The sequence below is a fragment of the Urocitellus parryii genome, chromosome 10, assembly GCF_045843805.1.
Source record: "Urocitellus parryii isolate mUroPar1 chromosome 10, mUroPar1.hap1, whole genome shotgun sequence".
NCBI lineage: Eukaryota > Metazoa > Chordata > Mammalia > Rodentia > Sciuridae > Urocitellus > Urocitellus parryii.
The window spans coordinates 71,530,492-71,555,086 of NC_135540.1; the positions used below are offsets into that span (position 1 = coordinate 71,530,492).

The window sequence follows — 24,595 nt, forward strand, 5'->3', positions numbered from 1 at the left end:
CTGAACCCCCACCCTCTCTTTTCTCATGCCTTACTCCAGATATCAGATGCCTCAATAACCCCAAACTCTGATCTTTGCCTTCTCAGTCAAAAGGTGTCATTATTTCTGCTTATACTTCAGGTCCTTGTCACAATACAGGAAACTGCCCTTAGTCGCAGTCGGAGCACAAGCAGGGTTCTTCTTATAAATGGCTTCTTGCACTGCCTATTGTCCAATTCCTAAAGACAGTTGCCTCAAATACTTTGTCAATTTTATTACTTGTTTGTGGCAGGAGAATTAAACCATTACCAGTTATTCCACCAAGGTCAGTAACAGAAATTCTTCCCCATATTAATTTAAACTTTTCTTGTTTTCTCTCATTTCTCAATTTATATTTCACTTGTCTCTTCATGCCCAATGTGTACATTTTATGAGCCTGAAGTTCAATTTGTATATAGTGCTAAATAATCTTGATAACATATCTTAGATCTTATAATGATAATGGAAAACATTATCATGAGTTTTGTAGTTTCTGAAGTATAGCAAAATTATTTTAAATTGATTTTTAAAGTATCCTCCCATATTTATTTGCCTTTTTCATAAACAAAACAGCATAAGAAACACATCAACAATAAATGGATGCCTTATTACCTTTAACATTATTTTCTTCTTAGAGTATGTTTGCCTATTTTTACTCAAGTTAAAATAAGAATAGAAAAAATCAGAAAACCTCAAGTTATCAGAATTCTCCTTACTTTCCAATTTTTGAAATTAGTTTGATCTCACTGCCGTAAGTGTAAATGACTATCTATATTTAGGTGCATAGAAACAACTACTAGATAATCCATGAGCAATTTGAATGACAAATTGATGTAAATATATATAAGTTTTAATTTAAAATATTTTCACAAAATGGAAGGTTCCACAAATGAAGTATATGCTTTTTGAATATGGACTTTTCAATTGACTTAAGATACTAAAGATGTTCATTCAAACAAATGACTAGAAATAGTCAGCGCCAACTTATCCATTAGATATTAGGGACCATAATTCTTTCAGGAACCCAAAAGCATGTTTGAATTTATTTAATTCACTTTAAAATAAGTAAATTCTACAGTGTGAGGCCCTAGGTATCTTTCTACTAGACTGAATGAGGTATTATTCCCTCCAGGTTCTCAGAGGTACTCATCCATCCCTAACCTTTTCCCTAGTCTTTTTGGTGTAGATGAACCACACCATTTGCAATTATTTGGCAAACCAAGAACTAGAAGATACTGGACAAATGGTACACTGATAAATAGATATCTCTGTGGGCTCTTTTAAGCTACTGTGCAGATGTTATCTTCACATCTGCTACACAACTATTTTATATTTATTTTCTACACTAGAAGTGAACTTGATGTCTCTTCCCATTTCAAAATATATATATTTCAAATATATATATATATCTTTGAAGCAGCCTACCATCACAAGTTCCTGTTTGAGCAGTGGCTTCCAACCCACAGCCCACTTGTAGAGCCAAGATGAGAATCACACTGAGAACCCACAGTGTCTCAATAATCCTCAGATGACTTAGGCTACTAGTTTCACTGACTTTTCCAGGTCCTCTGAATTACTTATTCATAGTTGTTCAAGCAAGTGCTTCCTATATTCAAATCATCACAGCTTCATGGCATATGTATTAATAGTGACCAAAGTTACAAACAAAATCTTCATTGAGAAAAGTGATTTAAGAGAATTATTTTTCCATTGATATTCAAAAGAAATTTTACTTATAAATATAATACTTGGAATATATAAAAGCAGAGCAGTCTGGATCAAAGCTTGGAATAAAAGAGAATAGCATGGCTAAATCTAACCATGAACCTCCTGGAATCCATTTGCTTAATGGAAATTTAGTGAGTTTAATCAGAAAGCCAAGGTCTTCATTTTAGCCCCCAAATCTTAGTAATAAAAAAACTTTTTCCTTAATTTTAGTCTCAATTTCTTCATAAATAATATAGACATATAAACATAAGCCCTGGCAATCTCCAAAGTACTATTACCATGAAATGACCAATTTGCTTCAAAAACATTTGGTAAAAAAATGATTTTAGGGATTTTTTAGTGGCAGAGCACTTCCCTACCATGTGTGAGGCACTGGGTTTGATCTTTAGCACCACATAAATATAAAATAAAGGCATTCTGTCCGTCTATAACTACGAAAAAAAAAAAAGACAACTTTTAAACACAGTAAGTAAGCCAGGCATGGTAGAACACACACTTGTAGTCCCGGCCTCTCAGATGGCTGAGGCAGGAGGGTGTTGAGTCCACAAGTTCAAGCTAATTTGTCTGGACATCATAGAAAGACCCATTTCAAGGGAAAAAGAAGCAAATAAAATTAAATAAATAAATGTATATTATTCTTATTCTTTTATTTCATCACAATGACACTAAAAACATCTTAAATCTCCTAGGTCCTCATTCCATTATCTATACTGTATCAGTCACAAAGTCGAATTCATTCTTTTGAACTTTTTAATGTTTTATATGTCAGTCTCCAAAGTATTCCATTTGAATTACAGATTGTAGGCCACAAAGGTATAAAACCACTGCTTTTCAAAATAGTTCAAACACTGCCTAGTTTATAAAATATCTCATTATCAACAAGTAAAAAAATAATCTGTCATAAATTCAAGCTGAAATTACTTGAAACTTTAGAAGAAAGGTACACATTTACTTTGCAAAGGGCTAAACCATAAATACTGCAGGCTTTAAATATATATGCCCCAAACAATAGAGCACCTATGTTCATCAAACAAACTCTTCTCAACTTAAAGAGTCAAAGAGACCACAACCCAATAATACTAGGTGACTTTAAAACATCTCTTTCACCACTAGATAGCTCTTCCAAATGCTAAACAAAGAAACTATAGAACTCAATACAATCAATAACTTAGACTTAACAGATACATATAGATAATTCCATCCATCAATGAATGAGTACACTTCTCAGCAGCACATGAATTCTTCTCTAAAACAGACCGTGTATTATCTCACAAAGCAACTCTTAGCAAACACAAAAAAAGTAGAAATACTACCTTGCATTCTATCAGTGGAATGAAATTAAAAATCAATGATAAATTGAAAATTAGAAGCTACTCCAACACCGGTAGACTAAATATTATGCTATTGAATGAATAATAAATTGCAGAAAACATTAAAAAGGAGATTTAAAAAAATCTTAGAGGTAAATGAGAACATTGATACAACATATCAAAATCTCTGGGACACTATGAAAGCAATACTAAAAGGAAAGTTCATTACACGGAGTTCATTCCTCAAAAGAAGAAAAAAAAATCAACAAATACATGACCTAACATTACATCTCAAAGTCCTAGAAAAAGAACAAATCAACACCAAAAGCAGAAGAAGACAGGAAATGATTAAAATCAGAGCTGAAATCAATGAAATGGAAACAAAAGTAACAACTAAAAACACTGACAAAACAAAAAGTTGGTTCTTCAAAAAAATAAATAAAACTGATAAACCCTGATCCATGCTAATGAAGAGAAGGAGAAAACTCAAGTTACTAAAATCCATAATGAAAAAGAAATATCATTACAGACACTACAGAAATACAGAAGATAATTAGAAATTATTTTGAAAATTTGTACTCCAACAAAATTGAAAATATCGAAGACATGCACAAATTTCTAGAGTCATATGATTCACCCAGACAGAATCAGGATGATATACACAATTTAAACAGATCAATTTCAAGCAGTGAAATAGAAGATGCCATCAGAAGCCTACCAACCAAGAAAAGTCCAGGACCAGATGGATAAACAGCTGAGTTCTATAAGACCTTCAAAGAAGAATTAATACCAGTACTCCTCAAATTATTTCATGAAATAGAAAAAGAGGGGACATTTCCAAACTTATTCTATGAGGCCAACATCACCCTGATTCCAAAACTAGGCAAAGACACATCAAAGAAAGAAAACTTCAGACCCATATCTCTAATGAACATAGATACAAAACTTCTCAATAAAATTCTGACAAATCACATACAAAAACATATTAAAAAGATAGTGCACCCTAAACAAGGGGGATTCATCCCAGGGATGCAAGGTTGGTTCAACATACAGAAATCAATAAATGTAATGCATCACATCAATAAACTTAAAAGATAAGAATCATATGATCATCTCAATACAATATAGCACCCCTTCAAAACACTAGAAAAGATAGGGATAATAGGAACATATCTAAACATTCTGAAAACTATCTATGCTAAGCCCAAGGCCAACATCTTTCTAAATGGAGAAAAACTGAAAGCATTCGCTCTAAAAACTGGAATAAAAGAGGGATTCTCTCTTTCACCACTTCTTTTAACATAGCCCTTGAAATCTAGCCAGGGCAATTAGACAGAGGAAAGAAATTAAAGGGAGGGGTCTTTGGTTGATGAGGAGGGTCCCACAGTGCAGCAAGGTGGTACTCCTGGAGTGCAAGTAGTTCCTGATAGAGATGACCAGGCTCTTCCCAAAGTGTTGGTTGTCAGGCAGCCTGTACATCACCTTGAAGAAGTATGATGGCTTAATTAAACCTGCACAGAGAAAGGGTTCTGTGGAGGGCATTGATCCCTCAGACAATATGGAAAAAGAAGATCAGCACAGTGGTGAGCTCCAAAAGAAGTGAATAAGTTTCAGATGGCTTATTCAAACCTATTGAGAGCTAACATGGAGGGGCTGAAGAAGACAGACAAAAAGAGCAAGAGTAAGAAGAACAAAGCAGCACAGTGAAGGGCACGGAATTCCCTGCTTTTATCAAACCACTGAATTACTATTTTTCCTTTTGTTTATAGTTTTGTTTAGAAATCTAGGTTTCTGGTTCCCCCACTAACTGTTTTCATGCGATATCAGGGTCATTTTGGAGAGAAGAAAGGTTGCAGTGTGTTTACAAGGTAGTTGTGGTAAGAAGCTAGTTTATTTCAGATCTGTGATACGTGGTTATATTCCTACATTAGTTTTTAAAAGTCTCTAGTCAGCAAAGAAAAAAAAAAGTTGTTGAAGGGATACAGATAGGAAGAGGAAAAGAAGAACTCAACTATCATTATTTGCCAATGACAGGATTCTATACTTACAGGGTCTGAAAAACTCCATCAAAAAACTTCTAGAACTAATAAATGAATTCAGCAAAGTAGCAGGATATAAAATCAACACCTAGATATCAAATGCATTTCCACTACTTCTATTCAAATCTGCCATTGTACAGTGAAGGCAACAATAAATAAACAAATAGGCATAGCTGATAAATAACTGGGTACAGACATATGGTTATCCTGACTTAAACATTATACAATGTACACATGTATTGAAATATTACATGGTTTACCATCAATATGTACATTTTTTTCTGTTTTTAGCATCAGTTAAAATATACAATTTTTTTTAAAATAGGCCACCTGCTGAATTTATCCTGAAGGCCAGTTTGTCAACTGCTACTTTAGAATAAGAGTTCTCAATCTTCATATAATCACATGGGAATCTTAATGCAGATTCTGATTCAGTAGGTCTGGGCTGGGCCTGAGAATCTGCAGTTATAGTAATCTCCCAGTTGATTAATGCTAAGGTTGTTCAAAGATGACATTTTTGAGTAGTAAGGACCTAGTTAGCTCCATGACAAGAAGGGTCCTATCTAATTATTTACTCTAAAGTCTCAGTAACAAAAACAGTGCCTATCACATAATCAATAAATGTTTGTATGAGGAACCAATAAACAAAGAATAAGATTCTAATAGAATATCATTCTCTTTCTTATATCATTATTAAATGTGTTGTTTTTTTGGGGGGGTTATCCTTCGTTATGTTCAGCCTAGCTTTTAAGCTTACCAAATCTAGCAATCTCTAAAATAATGGTAGGTTTTCCACTAAATGTTACTGAGTTAAATCAGTCTAGGTCCATATAGACAGTAAAAAAAAAAAAGCTCATGGTTATTGAAAAATTAGTCCCTAAGCTTGTTTTCTACATTCATCCATAATGATCATATTTTATTTGTTTAAGCATTCCATGTTCCTTATACATCAAGGCCTTTATACATATCACTTTCCCTGATAGGAAAAATTCCCCCCATTCCTTCAAATCTAAACTTAATTTTACCTCTTCATAAGGCAGCAGAGAAAATAAATATCCTGATCCTCTCTCACCAGACCCTTTCCCATTACTAATATGGTTTTCTATCTCAACACTATAGTTCTTCTTCAAAGCACTTATCACACTTTATAATTATTTTACCTTCTTATATGTTGACTTTTCAAAATTCCATTTACCCTACTAGAATGTAAGCTCCTTAAGGTTGAAAACTATATTTACCTCATTCACCACTGAATCCCTGACACAGTTCCTGAGATATTTAGACACAAATTTATATATTGGCTAAACAGACATCTTTATGTCTATAGAGAAATTTTTCTCTTATCCTATATTTACAATGTGAATACTCTTAATATATCTATCTAGTTTACAAGCACTGCCTTTTATCTGCAAGGGCCTAGTACCCAATTTTGCACTCTATGATGCTGCCTTCTAGAATATGGCTATTAGAACAAGGGTAGACATTCTCTCTTCCATTTTTGGAATTGAGACTGGACTCCGGCCTCTCTGCCTATATGCTTCTCACTCTGACTAATGAATAATGATAGATTGCAATTTGGATTCTGTGTTTGTGAAAGAAATGAAAATTAAGTTTATAAATTGTGAAGAAGAAGAAACATGTAGACAGAAGAAAGCATATAAGATGGGGAGGATTACCTTGGTTCTTAATGGCTTTCCTCATGGAAAATTCCAATTCCTCATGAAACCAAGCTGTTCTCTGATTTTTCAGGAGCTATCCCAATATCCTTCCATATTTGTGTTTTTGGATGCTTGGAAATGGATTTCTAATATTTACAATTGAAAGAATACTTAAAAATATTTTCTAACTAAGCACATCCAGATCATACAGAGGAAAAAGTATAACCAGAAAATGTGTCGAAATATAAGAAGAAAATATTGAACCAATTCAATAACTCCAGTTTAGTAAAATTTTGAAAATTATAAAACATTTTTCATGAAAGGAAAAACACTATCCACAAATAAGAATATTTATATGGAAACTAACATATCCTAAAATGAATAAATTCTTTTATAACTCCTCCAGGAAAATTTTTGCATCAATGAAATGCTAGTTCCAAAATTATTCAAAATACCCAATGCTGGGTAGCTGGCCCTAAGTACATTTTTTAAAGAGTTAACAAAAAAAAAATTCTTTAACCTCAAAGAAACAAGAGAAGAAAAAGAAATGCTCTCCAACATGAGTGAAAAAGAACTTGAGAAGAAAGGAAGTATAAGAAACTATCACCATCAATAGAATCTTATGACATAAAGGGAAGTAGATGTACAAAGCAATAGGTCTGAGCCAATAAATCCCTAAGAATCTCCGGCAAGTCAATCGATTCAAGATGTGAATCAGCTCTAGTCACTCCTGTAGCCAACTATCCTACTTTTTTTTTAAATTGCTAATTGAGTAATCTACTTTTTGTTAGAAAGTTAAAATGTAAATGACAAAATCCTAACAGCTTTCTTTTATAGCCTAATTCAAAATATCCATTATTTTCCAAGCAGCAAATGAATATGTCAAAAACAGTCTTGCTGTAGATATTTAGTTGTTTTCTGCCAAATTAATGAAGGAAAATATTGCACTTTGAATTGGTTAATTACCACGAATCCTTCTGTAAAGGGCTCCTGCTTGCAGAATTAAACCAGCTTTAGTTGGCACACTGCCCTAATATTCATGGAGACTAGAATATAGGCTCCACTGTACTCAAGAGACATTTAGTTTTTGGCATCATTCATAAGCTTACAAATCATCAGTGCTAACCACTATAGACATTCAACTGTCTGAAGTAAAGAAGGCAGAAAGCACCTGCATTCAAATAAAGATGTACCACACTCTGCATCTTTGAAATTATAGGAGCTAGACTTACAATGTACAATGAACAAGAATACCCTTACTTACATATCTTCTGTAAAGGAGCTACTTAAACAAAAATCCTTAGTGACAATTCTATTTCAAGGAAATCCTCTAGGAACAAGGCAACTTCAAAGAAGGGGCAACTCAGAGAAGTTCTTTTTCCTCAGTTCTAGGCCAGGGTTAATAAAGCTATTTCAGGTATAGGTCTCCAGGGAGCCCAGGCACAGATCTCATACCTCCTCATATTATAGTATTTGAGATTAAAAGGTGCTGACTTGCCCATTTCAAATCTGGTAAAATAACCATGAATTATTCAAACATAACCCCATTATTCCCTTCTCCCTTCTTCATGTGATTGCCCCGCCCCTTCCCTACAGAAATTTCAAGACCTGGAATGACCTCCCTTCCTTGAATGATATATTAGATATACTTTTTTAAAACAGGATAGGAAAGGATTCTCAACTTTTTGAAAGATATATTCCATCATCCCTGCTATTTGGGAAAGAATGAGTAGAGATGGAGATACCAAAAATTTTTCTTTTTCTTTTCCTCTCTCCCCCGACCTTTAAAAATAAATGAAGAAAAGATTAGAAATCAAGGCAGATAAATACTTTTTACTCAGGAATTCCAGTTGACTTCTCCCAGATGTTCTCCCTATATTCCAAAGCAATCAGCCCAGGTTCCAATGTGTCACTGCCATGAGAGAATGGGAAGAGCACAAAACCAATACTAAATCCTGGAAAGGTCACTCAACACTAACTACAAAACCTGGATATTCTATCACCTAAGTATTACAGTAAATACAAAATTAGCAAGCAATTTTTTTATTACTGGCAAAATCCTAGTCAAAAGTAGTAGGAAGACATTAATTAAAAATTCAAGCTTTGAGAATATAACATCGAAGCTAGTCCAAGGAAGTTTAAATGGTCTGGAAAGCTGTGAAGAAGAAAAAAAAACAGTATTAAAACAAACAAAAGAAGTAGAGAAAGAGAAATGGGAAACAAAGAACAGATGAAACAAAGAGAGAATAAATATCAAAATGACAGGTTTAAAACATGTCAACAATCACATTAATAAATGTAACTGATCTAAGAACTCCAATTAAAAAGCAGAGATTGGGTTCAGGATAGCTCAATGAAAGAGCACTTGTCTAGCCTGCACGATGCCCTGAGATCAATTTCCAGCACTAGTGGGGAAAAAAAATTCCAACACAGAGATTAACAGACTCCTAAAAAGCAAGGCACAACATGCCACTTTGGAAAAGTGTAAATTAAACATAGACAGGTTAAAAGCAAAATGATATGAAAAGATATACTATACCAATACTGGTCAAAAAACCTGGAGTGGCTACATCAATATCAGAAAAGGTTTATTTCAGAACAAAACTATTACCACAGATTCACTTCAGAATAATGCCATAATGATAAAGTGGTCAATTCATGAAGAGGACAAACTAATTCCAAATCTTTATGCACCTAATAACAGCTTCAAGATACAGGCTGTAAAAACCAATAGAAATCAAGGTATACACTATTCTGACCACAAAATAAGTCTCAAATGTAAAACCATTCAAATCATATAAAGTATGTTATCTGCTCACAATTAACTTAATTAGAAAACAATAACAGAAAGATCTCGGGAAACCCCAAATATTTGGGAACTAAATAAGACATTTCTAAATCATCAAAGGGTCAAAGAAGAAATCAAAAGAAAAATTAGAAGTTATTTTAAATTGAAGGAAACTTAAAATACACCACATTAACATTTGTAGAATACCGCTGAAATTGTACTTGGGAGGAAAATTATAACACTAAATATCTGTGTTAGAAAAGAAGAAAGGTCTGAGTGGTTTTAGCTTCTACTCTAAGAAATTAGAGGCCCTCATTGTTATAGAAAATACATGTATGAAGATGTGAGAAAGAAAAAAAAAGAATAGCATTATCCTAGATTAAGTAAAGAGAAGTGGAGGGGGGGAGGGGAGGGGTTGGGGAGATAGGAAGGATAGTAGAATGAAACAGACATTATTATTACTGTGTGTATATATGTGACTGCATGACCAATGTGATTCTGCAACCTGTATACTCAGAAAAATGAGAAATTATATCCCATCTGATTCAAATGTATGACATATCAAGATCACTGTACTGTCATGTATAACTGAGTAAAACAAATTTTAAAAAAATTAGAAAAGCATCAGATCAAACCTAAATTAAACAGACAAAAGGAAATATGAATTGTAGCAGAATTCAATGAAAAAGAAAAAATACCAATGAAAACAAACTTCACTCTCTTAAATGGTCAAAAAATTGATAAATCTCTAGACACATTTCTCAACAACTAAAGGATATAAATTAACAACTTCAGGACTGAGCTGGCATAACTACAGTATCTACAGATACTATGGCAATATTATAAAAAATATAACAAATTTGACAATTTAGACAATGTAAAAGAAATGATTGATTTCTTAAAGAATTCAAATGACATAAGCTCACTTAAAAATACAAATACAATTTACCCAAACATTGCAGAAAATGCTTTCCACTTACAAAGCCAGCATTATGCTGAAACCAGAACCAAATACAGATACAAGAAAAAAAAACTACACATCAAGATTCCTCATGTATGTAGTAAATATTAAGAATCCTAAAATTTGAGTACCACAGTATCCATAAGGCATGATATGTCAAGCCTACCACATAAGGTCAACCTTGGAATTTTTAAGTTTTAATTTTAGCTTAAGGTTTCAATTTTGTTGCATATGGATTTCCAGTTTGCCCAGTACCATTTGTTTTTGTTACTATTGCTCTGTAGTATAGTTTAAGGTCTGGAATAGTGATGCCACCTGCTTCACTCATCCTGCTAAGGATTGCTTTAGCAATTCTGGGTCTCTTATTTTTCCAGATTAATTTCATAATTGCTTTTTCTATTTCTATGAGGAATGCCACTGGGATTTTGATCAGAATTGCATTTTTCTTGGTCTTCTCGGTCTATACTCAAAGGAATTAAATCTGTATAGTGCTTTTGGTAGTATTGTCATTTTGATATTATCAAATCTGACTATCCAAGAGCAAGGTAGATCTTTCCATCATCTTAGTATTTCTTTGATTTCTTTCCTTAGGATTCTGTAGTTTTTACTGTATAGATCTTTCAACTCTTTTGTTGATTCCCAAAAAAAATTTTTTTGAGGCTATTTTAAATGGGGTAGTTTTCCTCATTTCCCTCTCACAGGATTTGCCACTGATATACAGGCATACCTTTGATTTACAGGTGTTGATTTTATATCCTGCTACTTGGCCAAATTCATTTACTAGTTCTAGAAGATTTCTGGTGAAGATTTTTGGGTCTTCTAGGTATAGAATCATATCGTCACCAAATAGTGCTATTTTAAGTTCTTCTTTTCCTATACGTAGCCCTTTAATTACTTTTGTCTGTCTAATTTTCTGGCCGTTGTTTCAAGAACTATGTTAAATGGAAGTGCTGAAAGAGGGAATCCCTATCTTGTACCAGTTTTTAGAGGGAATGCCTTCAATTTTTCTCCATTTAGAATGATGTTGGCCTGGGGCTTAACGTAGATAGCCTTTACCCCTATCTCTCACCATGCACAAAACTCAACTTAAAGTGGATCAAGGACCTAGGAATTAAAACAAAGACTCTGGGTCTAATAAATGAAAAAGTAGGCCCTAATCTCATCATGTGGGATTAGGCCCCAACTTCCTTAATAAGACTCCTATAGCACAAGAATTAAAACCAAGAATCAATAAATGGGATGGATTCATACTAAAAAGTTTCTTCTCAGCAAAAAAAAAAAAAAAAAATGATCTGTGAGGTGAATAGAGGGCCTACATCTTGGAAACAAATTTTTACTCCTCACACATCATATACAGGACTAATCTCTATAGAATATATAAAAAACTCAGAAAACTAAGCACTAAAAAAACAAATAACCAATAAATGGGTCAATGACCTGAACAGACACTTCTCAGAAGTGATATACAATCAATCAACAAATATATGAAAAAATGTTCATCATTTCTAGCAATTAGAGAAATGCAAATCAAAACTACTCTTATCATCTCACTCCGGAGTGGCAGCTATTATGAAGACAAACAATAGTAAGTGTTGGCAAGGAAGTGGGGAAAAAGGTACACTCATACATTGCCGATGGGACTGCAAATTGGTGCAGCCAATATGGAAAGCAGTATAGAGATTCCTTGGAAAATTGGGAATGGAACCACCATTTGACCCAACTATCCCTCTTCTCGGTCTACACTCAAAGGAATTAACAACAGCATACTACAGGGACACAGCAACATCAATGTTTATAGCACCACAATTCACAATAGCTAAACTGTGGAACCAACCTAGATGCTCATTAATAGATGAATGGATTAAAAAAATGTGACATATATACACAGTGGAATATTACTCAGCAATAAAAGAGAATAAAATCATGGCATTTGCAGGTAAGTGGATGAGTTAGAGAAGATAATGCTAGGTAAAATTAGCCAATCCCAAAAAACCAAATGCCGAATGTTTTCTCTGTCATAAAGAGGCTGATTCATAGTGGGGTAGAGAGGGGGAACACGGGAAGAATAGATGAACTCTAGATAAGTCAGAGAGGTGGAAGGGGAAAGGAAGGGGCAGGGGGTTAGCAAGGATGGTGGAATGTGATAGACATCATTATCCAAAGTACAGGTATAAATTCATGAATTGGTGTGAACATACTTTATATACAACCAGAGATATGAAAAATTTTGTTGAATATGTATAATAAGAATTATAATGCATTCTGCTGTCATTTATTCTTAAAAAATCAATTAAAAATGAAAAAAGGTTTCAAGGTTGGTTTATATGTAATTTATCATATTAAGAAATTTTAAAAGGAAAACATAATGATCACCTAAATATAAGCTCAAAGGAAAAAGGGGAAAGAAAGAACTTAGGGGCAGAAAGAAATCTGGGGCTTATCATTTCTGTGAACTATCCAAATGAGGATGCACATTAAATCCAGGAATTCAAGAGGAAGATATTGTTAAGGTCTTTACAGACTTAAGTTCTTTATCTAAAACAAGGACAGGAATGTTCATTTTGAGAATGGTTTTGAAAATCAAAGATAATGTCATAAAAATACTTATCACAGTGCCAGACTCATAATAGTCATTTGAAAATAAATAAATGAGAACCTAAGAAGTATTTGACAAAATCCAGCATGAAATTTCTGATAAAAACTCTCCACAAAGTAGTAATAAAAGACAATTTCTTCAGCCTAAGTAAAGAGTCATCTGAAAAACTTGCAGCTAACATCCTACTTGAAGGTGAATGCGTCTCCTCTATAATTAGGAATCAGATGACTGCTCTTACCATTTCTCTTTAACAGTGTGCTGTACAATCTAGGTAGCCTATCAGCCAAGAAAAATAAATTAAAAGTATTTGGAATTTAAAGAAAGAAGTAAAACTTTTCCTAGACAACATGATCTTCTATGTAGAAAATCAGGATCTATAAAAGAGCTATAAGAACTGGTGAGTTTAACAAGATTATAGGACCCAATATCAATATTCAAAAAATCAATTGTTATGTTTATTTACTAGCAACCAATTTGGAATTTCAAATATAAAATACTTAGGAATAAATCTGACAAAAGATGTAAAACAGATCTGTATGCTGAAAACTATAGAAATACTTCTCATAGAAACTAAAGATCTAAATAAATAGAGAGATATATATAACTTGCTCATGGGTTACTTGACTCAATATTGTCAAAATGTCATTTCTTCCAAAAGTGATCTAAACATTTAAGGCACATAAAAGTAAGCTTTTAAAACAGAAATTGAAGCTAGTTCTAAATTTCATAGGCAAATGCAGAAGACTTAGGATAGCCAAAACAACTTTGAAGAAAATAGGAGGACAAACACTACCTGATTTGAAGACCTACTTTAGGTTAACAGTAATCCAGACAATCTGTTATAAGATAAAGATAGACAAACACACCAAAGGAAAAAAAAATGGAGAATTCCAAAACTGACCCCCACATAAATTGACAAGCAATTTTAACAAAGACATAAAAACAATAGAAGATAGCCTTTTGAATAAATATTTGTTGAAACAATTGTATATATACATATGTATACACACATATATACACAATAAATATAGTTTTTTAGGAATTAACTTTGATTCATACCACATGCCACATATATAAATTAACTAAAAATGGATTTCAGGGTGCAGGCTAACATCCTGAAAGTGCTTTACATGTATACTGGGGTTAAAACAATGAAAAATAGATGGCAGAAGCCATTTTCTGTTTGAAAGAAATACTTAGATATACACAATAAAACATGATAAAATGAATCACATGAAACTGGATTAGAATCAGAGACATCAATCAGTATGAACTCATATTTAGCTTAACATAAATACAAGTGGTAAGAATACAGAAATAATGATAGATAGCATATATCCATGGATTAGCAAATATACATATATTTCCTGGCCCTGTCAGGAAGTGAACCTAGACATATGACACCCCAGTAACAGCAACCAATATACCTAGTACACAGATATTGGTTTCTTAACAACATACTTAAAAAACAGGAATCAGGGATTCTTTGAGGAATGAATTATTCTAAGGCTAAGACATAGAAAACATAAAAGAAGCCATACATATCTTGCAGTGTCAAGAAACAAAGATTTGCTCCAAAAAAGAGGTGTTTAAAGTGATCCTGGACCCAACCTAAAAGAGCTCCCCATATCTTAAAATAAACCAATTTGAGCAATAAAATAAATAACAGTACTTGAATATACAAAATAAATATATGAGTACATATTAATGTAAAGAAATAAATGAAGGAGAAACAAATATTTCTTACAGAATAATTTCAAATAATTTATGTAGAAACCCGCTCCAGGATACTGGGCAAAAATGCCCTCCTCTGATTGCTTTCCCACCTTTCCCTTAAATATGAGCTATACTTAGTGACTTGCTTCAAAAGAACAGACTATAAAAACGATTTTTAAAAGAGACTAACTTTACGGTGAAGAAAACTGGCTAACAATACCTTGGTCAAGTAATCAAGGATAAGTAACTGCTGTCAGTTAAGGCATGCTGATAGTTCGTCACCATGATTACAATGTGACAGGAAAGGAACTCTCCCACAAAAGTCATAGCCTCCATCTAATCAAGACAAAAATATCAGATAAATGCAAATTGTGATAAATTCTATAAACATTACCAGCCTTGTTCAAAATGTAAAGTTCATGAAAAACAAGGATGGAGGAACTATCAGGGATCAGAGCGGACTAAGAGGACATGAGGACACAATGTGCAATCTGAGAGTGAATTCTAAAACAGAAATTAGGTGTTAGAGGTAAAGCTGGTAATATCCAAAAAATGTCTAAAGTATAATTAATAGTAATGTACCAACTATGGGTGTTTAGTTTTGACAAATCTTCCATGTTTATATAAGATGTTAATAATAAAAGAAAGTGGATGAGGGGTATACAGCCACTCTCTGTACTACCTTTTGCTACTTTTCTGAAAATCTAAAATTCTTCCAAACTAAAAAAGTCATTATAAAAAAGTATTATCGACTTAAATGTAAAAAAGTAAAGCCATAAATATAGCTAGAACAACATACCTTGAGCTAGGCAAAATTTATTACATATGATGGCAACAACACAATCTTTAAAAAGATATGACTGAGAAATTACATTCCATCAAAATTTAAAACTTTTGCATTTTTAGGGCACTGTGAAGATGAAAAAAACAGACTAAGATTTGTAAAGTACATATCTAATAAAAAAACTTACTAAAGCAAATAACTTGATTTAAAATTGGCACAAAACTTGAACACACACCAGAGAAGATATACAGATTGCAAGTAAGCGCATAAAAAGATGCTCAACATTATCAGTAATCAGGAAGATGCACATTAACCACAAAGAGAAGCCATTACATACCCATTAGAATGGTAAAAATTTAAGACTTACCATATCAAATGTTGGCAAGGATGTAGAAAAACTGGAATTTTCATACAATGCTGGTGGGAATGTAAAATGGTGCAACCAGTTTGAAAAATGTTTCAAGAATTTCTTACAAATTTAAACACATACCTACCACATAACCCAACCATACTACTCCTATTTGTCCAAATGCAAAGGGAGTATTTGTCCAAGGTCATGTACATCAATGGTCATAGCAGCTTTAATCATAAAAATTGGACATCTTTTAAACCCAAGTTTCCATCAACAGGTAAATGACTAAACCAATTGTGATATAGTCATGATGGAATACTACTGTACTACTCTTCAATAAAAAGGAATACAAACTGTATGTATTCATTATCTAAAGTTCTAGTAAATGTAAACAATTCTATAGTGACAAAAGAGATAAGTGACTGCAGTTGTGAGGATGGGAATAGATCAGGAGGGGCAGGGAGAGACAGAAAAAAGAGAATACAAAAGGACAGAAAGAAGCTTTGGGAATGATAGTATCTTCACTATCTTGATTATAATGATAATTTCATAGATACATCATCAAAACTCATCAAATTGTACACTTCAACTAGATGCAGTTCATTGTATATCAAATACGCCTCAACAAAACTGTTTAAAAAAATCAACAATCACAAACTTGGAAAATCTGGAAATATACTGAACTTGGAAATGAGAAGCCTCAGAAAAGGAATGATTTTCACAAATGGCTGATGGCATGGCAAATGAAATAGTGATTAGATTTGGTCTATGCAGCTTCATGAGAGAACTAGTACCAAAGGAATAGAAATTAAAAGTTATATCAGCTCCATTAATGGAATACAATGACAATCATAGTTGTCTATACATGGAATGAATGTAAAGTAAGGTCTATGTCAGAAAAGAATTTAAGCAGAAACTAAATTGATCACCTTTTACATGAGGAATTAGGAGAAATTCCCATCTGGGATAGAAGATGGTACTTCTTGATCCTTATTCAATGGTTAGAAAAACAGAACAACTAGTTTGCACTTGGACAGAAAGTTACTGAATCCTATTCATCAAATTTTCAAGCCATAACACTAAACATTTTGAGTTATTTAAAGTATTTGGGAGTATATGAACAAAGTTAATTAATGTACTATACCTTTAAAAACATAACTGTTTTTTTTTTGTATTTTAAGACAGCTTCAAAGATAAGCATAGTTTTATAATGTGTTTTTCTCTTTTTGGGTTTATCATAAATTTCTTGGAGAATTGAGCATTTATAATGTTTATTATGCAATGCTAAGCACCTCAAGTTTGACAATAACAGCTACCATTTATTCTACTGAATATTATAGGCCTAAAAATTTCAGTAGGACATCTTTGGCAATTCAAGTTTACAATATTTCAACATAGCTATTATCCCCATTTTACAGATGAAAAATCTTACACTGAGGAAATTAAAAATCTTCAGATTGAAGATCTGCAGTAAGTTTTCCATAACCTGATTATACAGGAATGACTCCTGGTTTACTGGAAGGTCCAGCTGATGAACACTGTGTATAGTCTTTTCTCCCTTTCCAAATATTTCCTATAGTACCACACATTTTTTTAAATACAAATTTTCTCATGTTACTCATTCACCTTCAGTTCCTGCTGATGAAGTCAAAATTTGTCAAAGTGGTGAACAAGAACCTTCCCACCTAGTTTTCCAGAATCATCTGCAAGTACATCTATATAGTCCAGACAGACTAAAATATTTTAAAAGTCCTTTAAAAATGCAGTACATTTGTACTTGCTCTTCCCAATTTCTACATGTACATTTTTCTTATTTTGGGCTCAGCAAATGGACTCTTGCCCTTCCAGAATCAGTTTTAAATATAATTCCCTCTTTTGAAATCATTTCTGATATTCCAGCCACAATTACATGTATACCATTCTATGTTCATACTGATTTATCTGTGAGTTTGTTTCTGTCATAAATCTCTCCTCAAAAACAGGTAAACTCATCACAGTATCTCTGCCACCCAAGCCTAATGCCTGAGGTATAAGAAATGTTCAAAAAGTGTTTATTGTCTGAATGAATGAATGATAGATGAATAAATAAACAGATATATTAAGCAGTATCTGAAATTAAGGGCTTTTTTTGCAGGGATATATAAAAGAAGTAATACTATGTATAATAGAGATACACAAGTCGCCACAACTACAACACATACTACATCTTTAAAATTCCATAAGATTTCATCCTCAATTATATCTTAATTGTAACATCTATTATTATCTAGTCTGCTGGATTGTATAGTCTATTAAAACAGTTTTTAATCAAAAGTAAAAGTAATATATAATTTGATGCCGAAACTTAATTCTCAAGACTCTAAAATGATTGGAGACCAGGAAATCTTTGAACTCCTCTCTGATTACTTGTCAAGAAGAAGTCAGAGGAATAACCTTTTTTGTGACCTCCTCCCACAAATAAAAGTATTCAGATTTTACCATTTCAAGATGTAACCTTGTTTAGTGCTCTCCTCCTGCAGATAATGAGACATTTTTTAAAAAGAAGGAAATAAAACAACTTCTACCATTTAAAATTTCAGGCTCCTTTCATCTTTATTTCTTATGATTTAAATTAAAATATCTTTTATGCCTGGTCAAATATGTTTGATTAGATTTTTTCAAATCAGTCCAAACATAACTATAGGAATTTACAATACATTTTGGTTTGAGAAGCTTCTTCTATCATTGTATTCTCTTGCTCAGACCTGATATGGAAATAATTTGGGTTCTTGTTGGACACTGTTGTTTTATGTTAAAATCAAGATAGAGCTAAATATTTTTAAAAATGCAAACTAAGATGAAGCTAAAACAAATCAAGACACTTTGAGAACCATTCTCAGCTAATGGAAAAATCATTTAAATTTCATGAAAAATATTCTAAAGCAATTTTCTAGGTGAAAACAAAGCATTACTTATTTGTTGAGGAAAATGCCTTCCCTAAAGAAGTATCCCCATATCAGAAGCCATTAGTCTTTAAAATTAATGCCTTATACATGTAGGTTTTAAAAAAAAATTCACACCTTAGTAATTTTATCATTATAGCACTATCATTTTGATTTATTCTAGAAAGGGTTCTATTCTGAAGAACTAAAACGTCTTTTTAAAAACATACACAGGAAAAAAAACTGACATGCTCAAGAAAGTGCTCAAACAGTCTATAGCAGTGGACTTTGCTTCAAACAGACAAAAGAAGGAGCAATTTTAAACCACATTAAGTATATCTATTTCTTTCCATGAAATATGATAATAAAATAAAATAATAATGAATTATTTCAAAGCCCAGCAATGCAAAGTTTCAGAACTGCAAAATAAAAAGACAAAATTAAAAACTTTGGGCTAAGACAATCATTAAACAAAAGAAGACTATTTCCCAAAAACTGGTATAATTTTTTCAGATTAGCCTGAGAACACAGGATATGCAATTTGCTTTAATTTTTCCCATTGTCATCTTCAACTTTACACTGGCATTCAATAAGGAAGTAACTGAATGATGGTGAAATGAGTTAGACATCATTACCCTAAGTACATGTATGAAGACATGGATGGTGTGAAAATACTTTGTGTACAATCATGACTTGAGAAATTGTACTCTATATGTGTAATATGAAATGAATTGCATTCTGCTATCGTGTATAACAAATTAGAATAAATAATTTAAAAAGTAAAAATAGAACATAACTAAATTCAACTATTATGTAAGTTATTTCATCTTTTAAGATTAAACAATAGCAATATTACTACACAGGCATCAAATGATAAGATTAATACCTGTTAGATGTTAACCATTATGTAGTTATTTTATATATGACTTAAATAATATCTAAACCCATATAAAACCAACTTAAAATGGAGATCAACTATAACTTTAAAATAGATAGGGTAATAATTCTGATCTGTGGACTTTAAGTGAATGACTTTCCTAAGAAAGTCTCTCCCAAAAAGCACTGAAATGTAAAAGTGCCTGTCACTCTATATTTAAAATGTTTTATTCTGAATTCTATGAGGTGTTTAGCCTAAAACACATTTATATTAAAAATAAGTCTATTAGGAAATTGGAAGGATCAAATGACAATTAGGTAATTTTCCCTTGAAAGCTTTCCAGTTTATCTGTGATTATCTTGCTGTGTACAATTAATTTCAATAGAATAGTACTGCAAAGGAAGTTCAAGAAGGCCACAAGAAGCAGAATAAAGGATAGGCTTAGGGTTACTGAGGTGGTTTCTAACCATCTAAACCTGGTACCATTTTAAACTCTGGTTTGAGCTTTCCACTCCACTGACTTTCTTTTTTTTCCCATTTTTTTAATTTGTTTTAATTAGTTACACATGACAGTACAATGATCTTGACATATCATACATTTAAATCAGATGGGATATAATTTCTCATTTTTCTGAGTGTACAGGTTGCAGAATTACATTGGTCATGCAGTCACATATATACCCACAGCAATAATAATGTCTATTTTATTCTGCTATCCTTCCATTCGCTGGTTTTCTTTTACTTAATAACTGCTTGTACATTTAGTAAATTATAAAACATCAACAGTAGACTGTCTTATCAGTCTTTCTGTGTCAAAATTTAGATTTAACTGAAAGTAATGTTTATATAGAAAAATGAATTTAAAAACCCTCAAAAGTTAAATAAGCAACCAAGAACTTGTCTACTATGGTTAAATTTTGCAAAACACCATCAGAGTGGTAGGATAATATTCAAGGACATTAGGAGAATATGAAATTAATATTATTCTGATCTGGTGATTGATAATACGCTAGTGTTGATAATTCATTCCTTGCTCTCTAATTTACCCAATATTATTCCTTCTAAAACACCTACTTTACCACTGTAAAAATTGGTGCTTCCAAGAAGAGATTTGTTCTTATGTTGCTGGCTAATCAGATTAAAATATCATTTTTCTGTTCAAAAAAAAATGAGGTAACTGATAATTTTTTTAACTTGTTACATTGTGATCTTTCAAGGGAAACATTTTGATTCATTCAAGTTCTAGGCTTTTCTAAACAGTTCTTTTGTTTCTTACATGCAAAGATAATACCCCATAAAAGGAAAGACACCATGTATGAATTAAGAAAGAAGGGTTCATGAAAGAAATGGAATATAATTACATAAACACACATCCCTACAGGTGGATATAAATTTTGAAAATCTCTGATTTCTCATCTTTAAAGGGCAGCAGTGCTTTTTTAATTATGCTAAAAGTCCCTTGTCTGCTTGATCTCTCGTGAACAATTTTAATCAGGCAAGCTTAATACACTCCGTCTCACAGACAACAGAGCTCTCAACTATGAGCTAATGGGAAAACAAGGAACCACAAGCATTTTTATTAAAAGGAAAAAAATGGCTAGCCTAGAGATTTGGCAAGCAATAAAGCAAGATTAAATCATGCTTTTCCCTCACTTAGCCTACTTAACTTCAAGAACTATAGTCATATAATTAATTTGCTCTTGAGATTTACTCTGTAAATACAAACATACCATTTTAAAAAACTACCTTCTTAAAATTCACACTGGTTTTAGTTATTCTCCTTTCCCATTCAAAAATGGACTAATGCAATATCAACCAGCTTGCCAGAGTCATAAAACAATCCTTAAATATTATCCTCCTCAAGAAGAGCCAAAATTACTCCCTGTATAAATCCTGTCAAAGGATTTTGTTCAAAGTGAGTGTTGAATGGTAATTAAAATGACCAAATAATCCCATGCTCAAGCCTATTTTCTGTATCATCCATCACCATTAATCCACTGTCCATTCTGAGACCTTCCCAAGATACAGATCATGATCAGTACCCAAATTTTTAACTGCTTAGACAACTAAGAACTATCTAAACCTGGTACCATTTTAAATTCCTTTCTCTTAACCAATTAAACACCAAAACTCCAAAAAGTACAGCTGGTTGCTCCAAGTCCTAAGAGTTTGCACCTATGCTATAACTAGTTGGTTTTCAACTTGATCCCTACACAATTTTGAAGTTAAAAATAATATCTTGGTCTGATTTTACCTCTATCCAGTTGGCTATGTCATTTACCCTATGTTCTCAATTCCCTCAGTGCCTCATTTCGTCATGTAAGACATAACTAATAACATCCTCTTCTCAAAGAGTTGATGTGAGAATTAAATGACATAATACATGAAGGGCAGTACCTAACATACTGTGGACACAATAAAAATATCTCCCTCTGTCAGGTCCCACCTCACCGTTTCCAGGCTCTTCAAGCACTGGTTTCAACATTTCCACTGAACCTCCAATAAGATGCTTGGGATCTCACATTTTTCCTGGCAACCTTGCCAGCCTCAGCACTCACCAGCAGTCCTCACCACTCACCAGCAATCCTTACCCAAAATCTCGCTTTTATTGTTTTCCCATCTCTACACTCACTCCACTCCTCTTGAGGCTTTCCAGCTATTTTCATTCTAGAGCTCCCAGGGCATTTCTGCCTCATGATTTTCCCATGTGCTGTCATGGTTTACTAATTCATTAAAGATAGCTTCATTTACCTTTGCTTTATTTTTTACCTGCTGGTTATTTTCCTGATAAGTTCTGTTTCTTACTAATTGCAATTATACACAGTCAGACTTTTTAAAATACTTTTCTATTTACATTGACTTAAAAAGACTATTCCTTATAGTTTAACAAAGAGATAGAAAATTAATATATAGCGGTATATATAGAAAATTAATATATAATTAATATATAATATATATTAGGACATCAGATTAATATAATAGATTATTTATAACAGATTAGTCGCTATTGTCTTTAATCATTTTTAATTTTTTGTTTTGCTTTTCCCTTTTCTTAAAAAACCATTTCCCCAATTCTCTGCTGGACACACAAAATAAATGCTTAGTCATAAAAAAAAGTATTACTCTTTAGATAAATATAAACTACATGTGTTTCATAGACTCCATGCCTGTTAATTTTCCTAATGGAGTATAAAACCCTTTCAATATCCCAGAGTTAATCTCAACCTGTTTCAAATTACCATGCTCTAAATTTTGCCCCAGGTATTCTGGTCAAGTGCACCAAAATATATACACACACATATATTATATATTTTTAATAAAATGTATATTATTCATAATTATATAGCACACATTTCTATATAATATTTATTATATAATATACATATCATAAAATGTTTTATATAAAATATACATTATATATATACATATATATATACACACACACACACACACTCACACACATATATCAAGTAAATTAACATCAAGGACAGGTTTTTTTCTTAAGTAACAAAAAAAAAGTAATAAAATTTCCTAGATTTGTCCATTAAAAATTCTTAGTATCAATCTATTCAAATAACTGAGGCAAATCTTACATTTCAGCAAAATTAAATAAATTCTTATTAAGATCTAATTTAATGTTTCCTAGGACAATAAGTAAAACTTTCTTTTCCACTCAATATTTGGTTTTTAAAAAGAATTGCAATTACATATCTGGCACTTAGATCTTAGTTTCTAATATTATCTTTCAGTAAAAGGAATAAGGCCAACTTGGAGAAACTGCAGTTTCTAGAAGAGGAGTAGGAAATATATAAGTTGAATCTTAAGTATATTGTATATTCAGAAAGTAAAGAATTGCTCAATAAAATATAATCACCATGAGAAAGATACATCACAGAGACCCAGAAGCCACCCTTAAAAAGCCCTCAGTTATATTGGATTATAACCTAATAATCATACTATGAATCCATACTTAAATGACAGAACATAGATGGGTGAGGAGAGAGAAATCCCTTGTTCAGAAGTATGCCCGATAATTTATTTAGATATTCCAGGCTCAAGGAGGAATATAACTTCCTACTCCTTAAATGTATGTTGTAGAATTACTTTCTTTGAAAGAGTACAATATGGTGATAAGGGATAAGGAGTAACTTTATAGTGGTGAAACCTGTTAATAGGAAAAACTAGGGCAGGGTATACGAAAACCATGTACTATTGTTACAAACTTTCCAGGAATCTAAATCTATTCTAAAATTAAAACAGCATTTTAAAAGAAAACAAGCCAAAAAAAAAAAAAAGCACTATTTTTGGCTTCCTAAAATATTTGCTTCCGAGATTCTTATTTCAATTGTATAGTTCTTTTTCCCCCTTTTCTTTTTATTTATTTATTTATTTATGACAGCAGAATGTATTACAATTCTTATTACACATATAGAGCACAATTTTTCATATCTCTGATTGTATACAAAGTATATTCACACCAATTTGTGTCTTCACATATGTACTTTGGATAATAATGTTTATCACATTCCACCATCATTTCTATCCCCATACCCTTTCCCTTCCCTCCCACCCCTCTGCCCTATCTAGAGTTCATCTATTTGTCCCACGCTACCCCTCCCTACCCCATTATGAATCAGCCTCCTTATATCAGAGAAAACATCGGCATTTGGTTTTTTTAGGATTGGCTAACTTTACCTAGCATTATCTTCTCTAACTCATCCATTTACCTGCAAATGCCATGATTTTATTCTCTTTTATTGCTGAGTAATATTCCACTGTGTATTTATGCCACATTTTTTTATCTATTCATCTATTAAAGGGCATCTAGGTTGGTTCCACAGTCTAGC

At 32.4% G+C, this 24,595-nt stretch overlaps 1 long non-coding RNA gene and 1 pseudogene across 2 annotated transcripts in view; one reads left to right on the plus strand and one right to left on the minus strand.

The window, feature by feature from the left end:
• The window catches only part of LOC144257199 (uncharacterized), a 169,193-nt gene that overhangs the window by 77,189 nt on the left and 67,409 nt on the right, over positions 1 to 24,595 (minus strand). The gene's annotated exons all lie outside the window — the stretch shown is intronic.
• LOC144257303 (signal recognition particle 14 kDa protein pseudogene) lies at positions 4,426 to 4,763 on the plus strand (annotated as a pseudogene).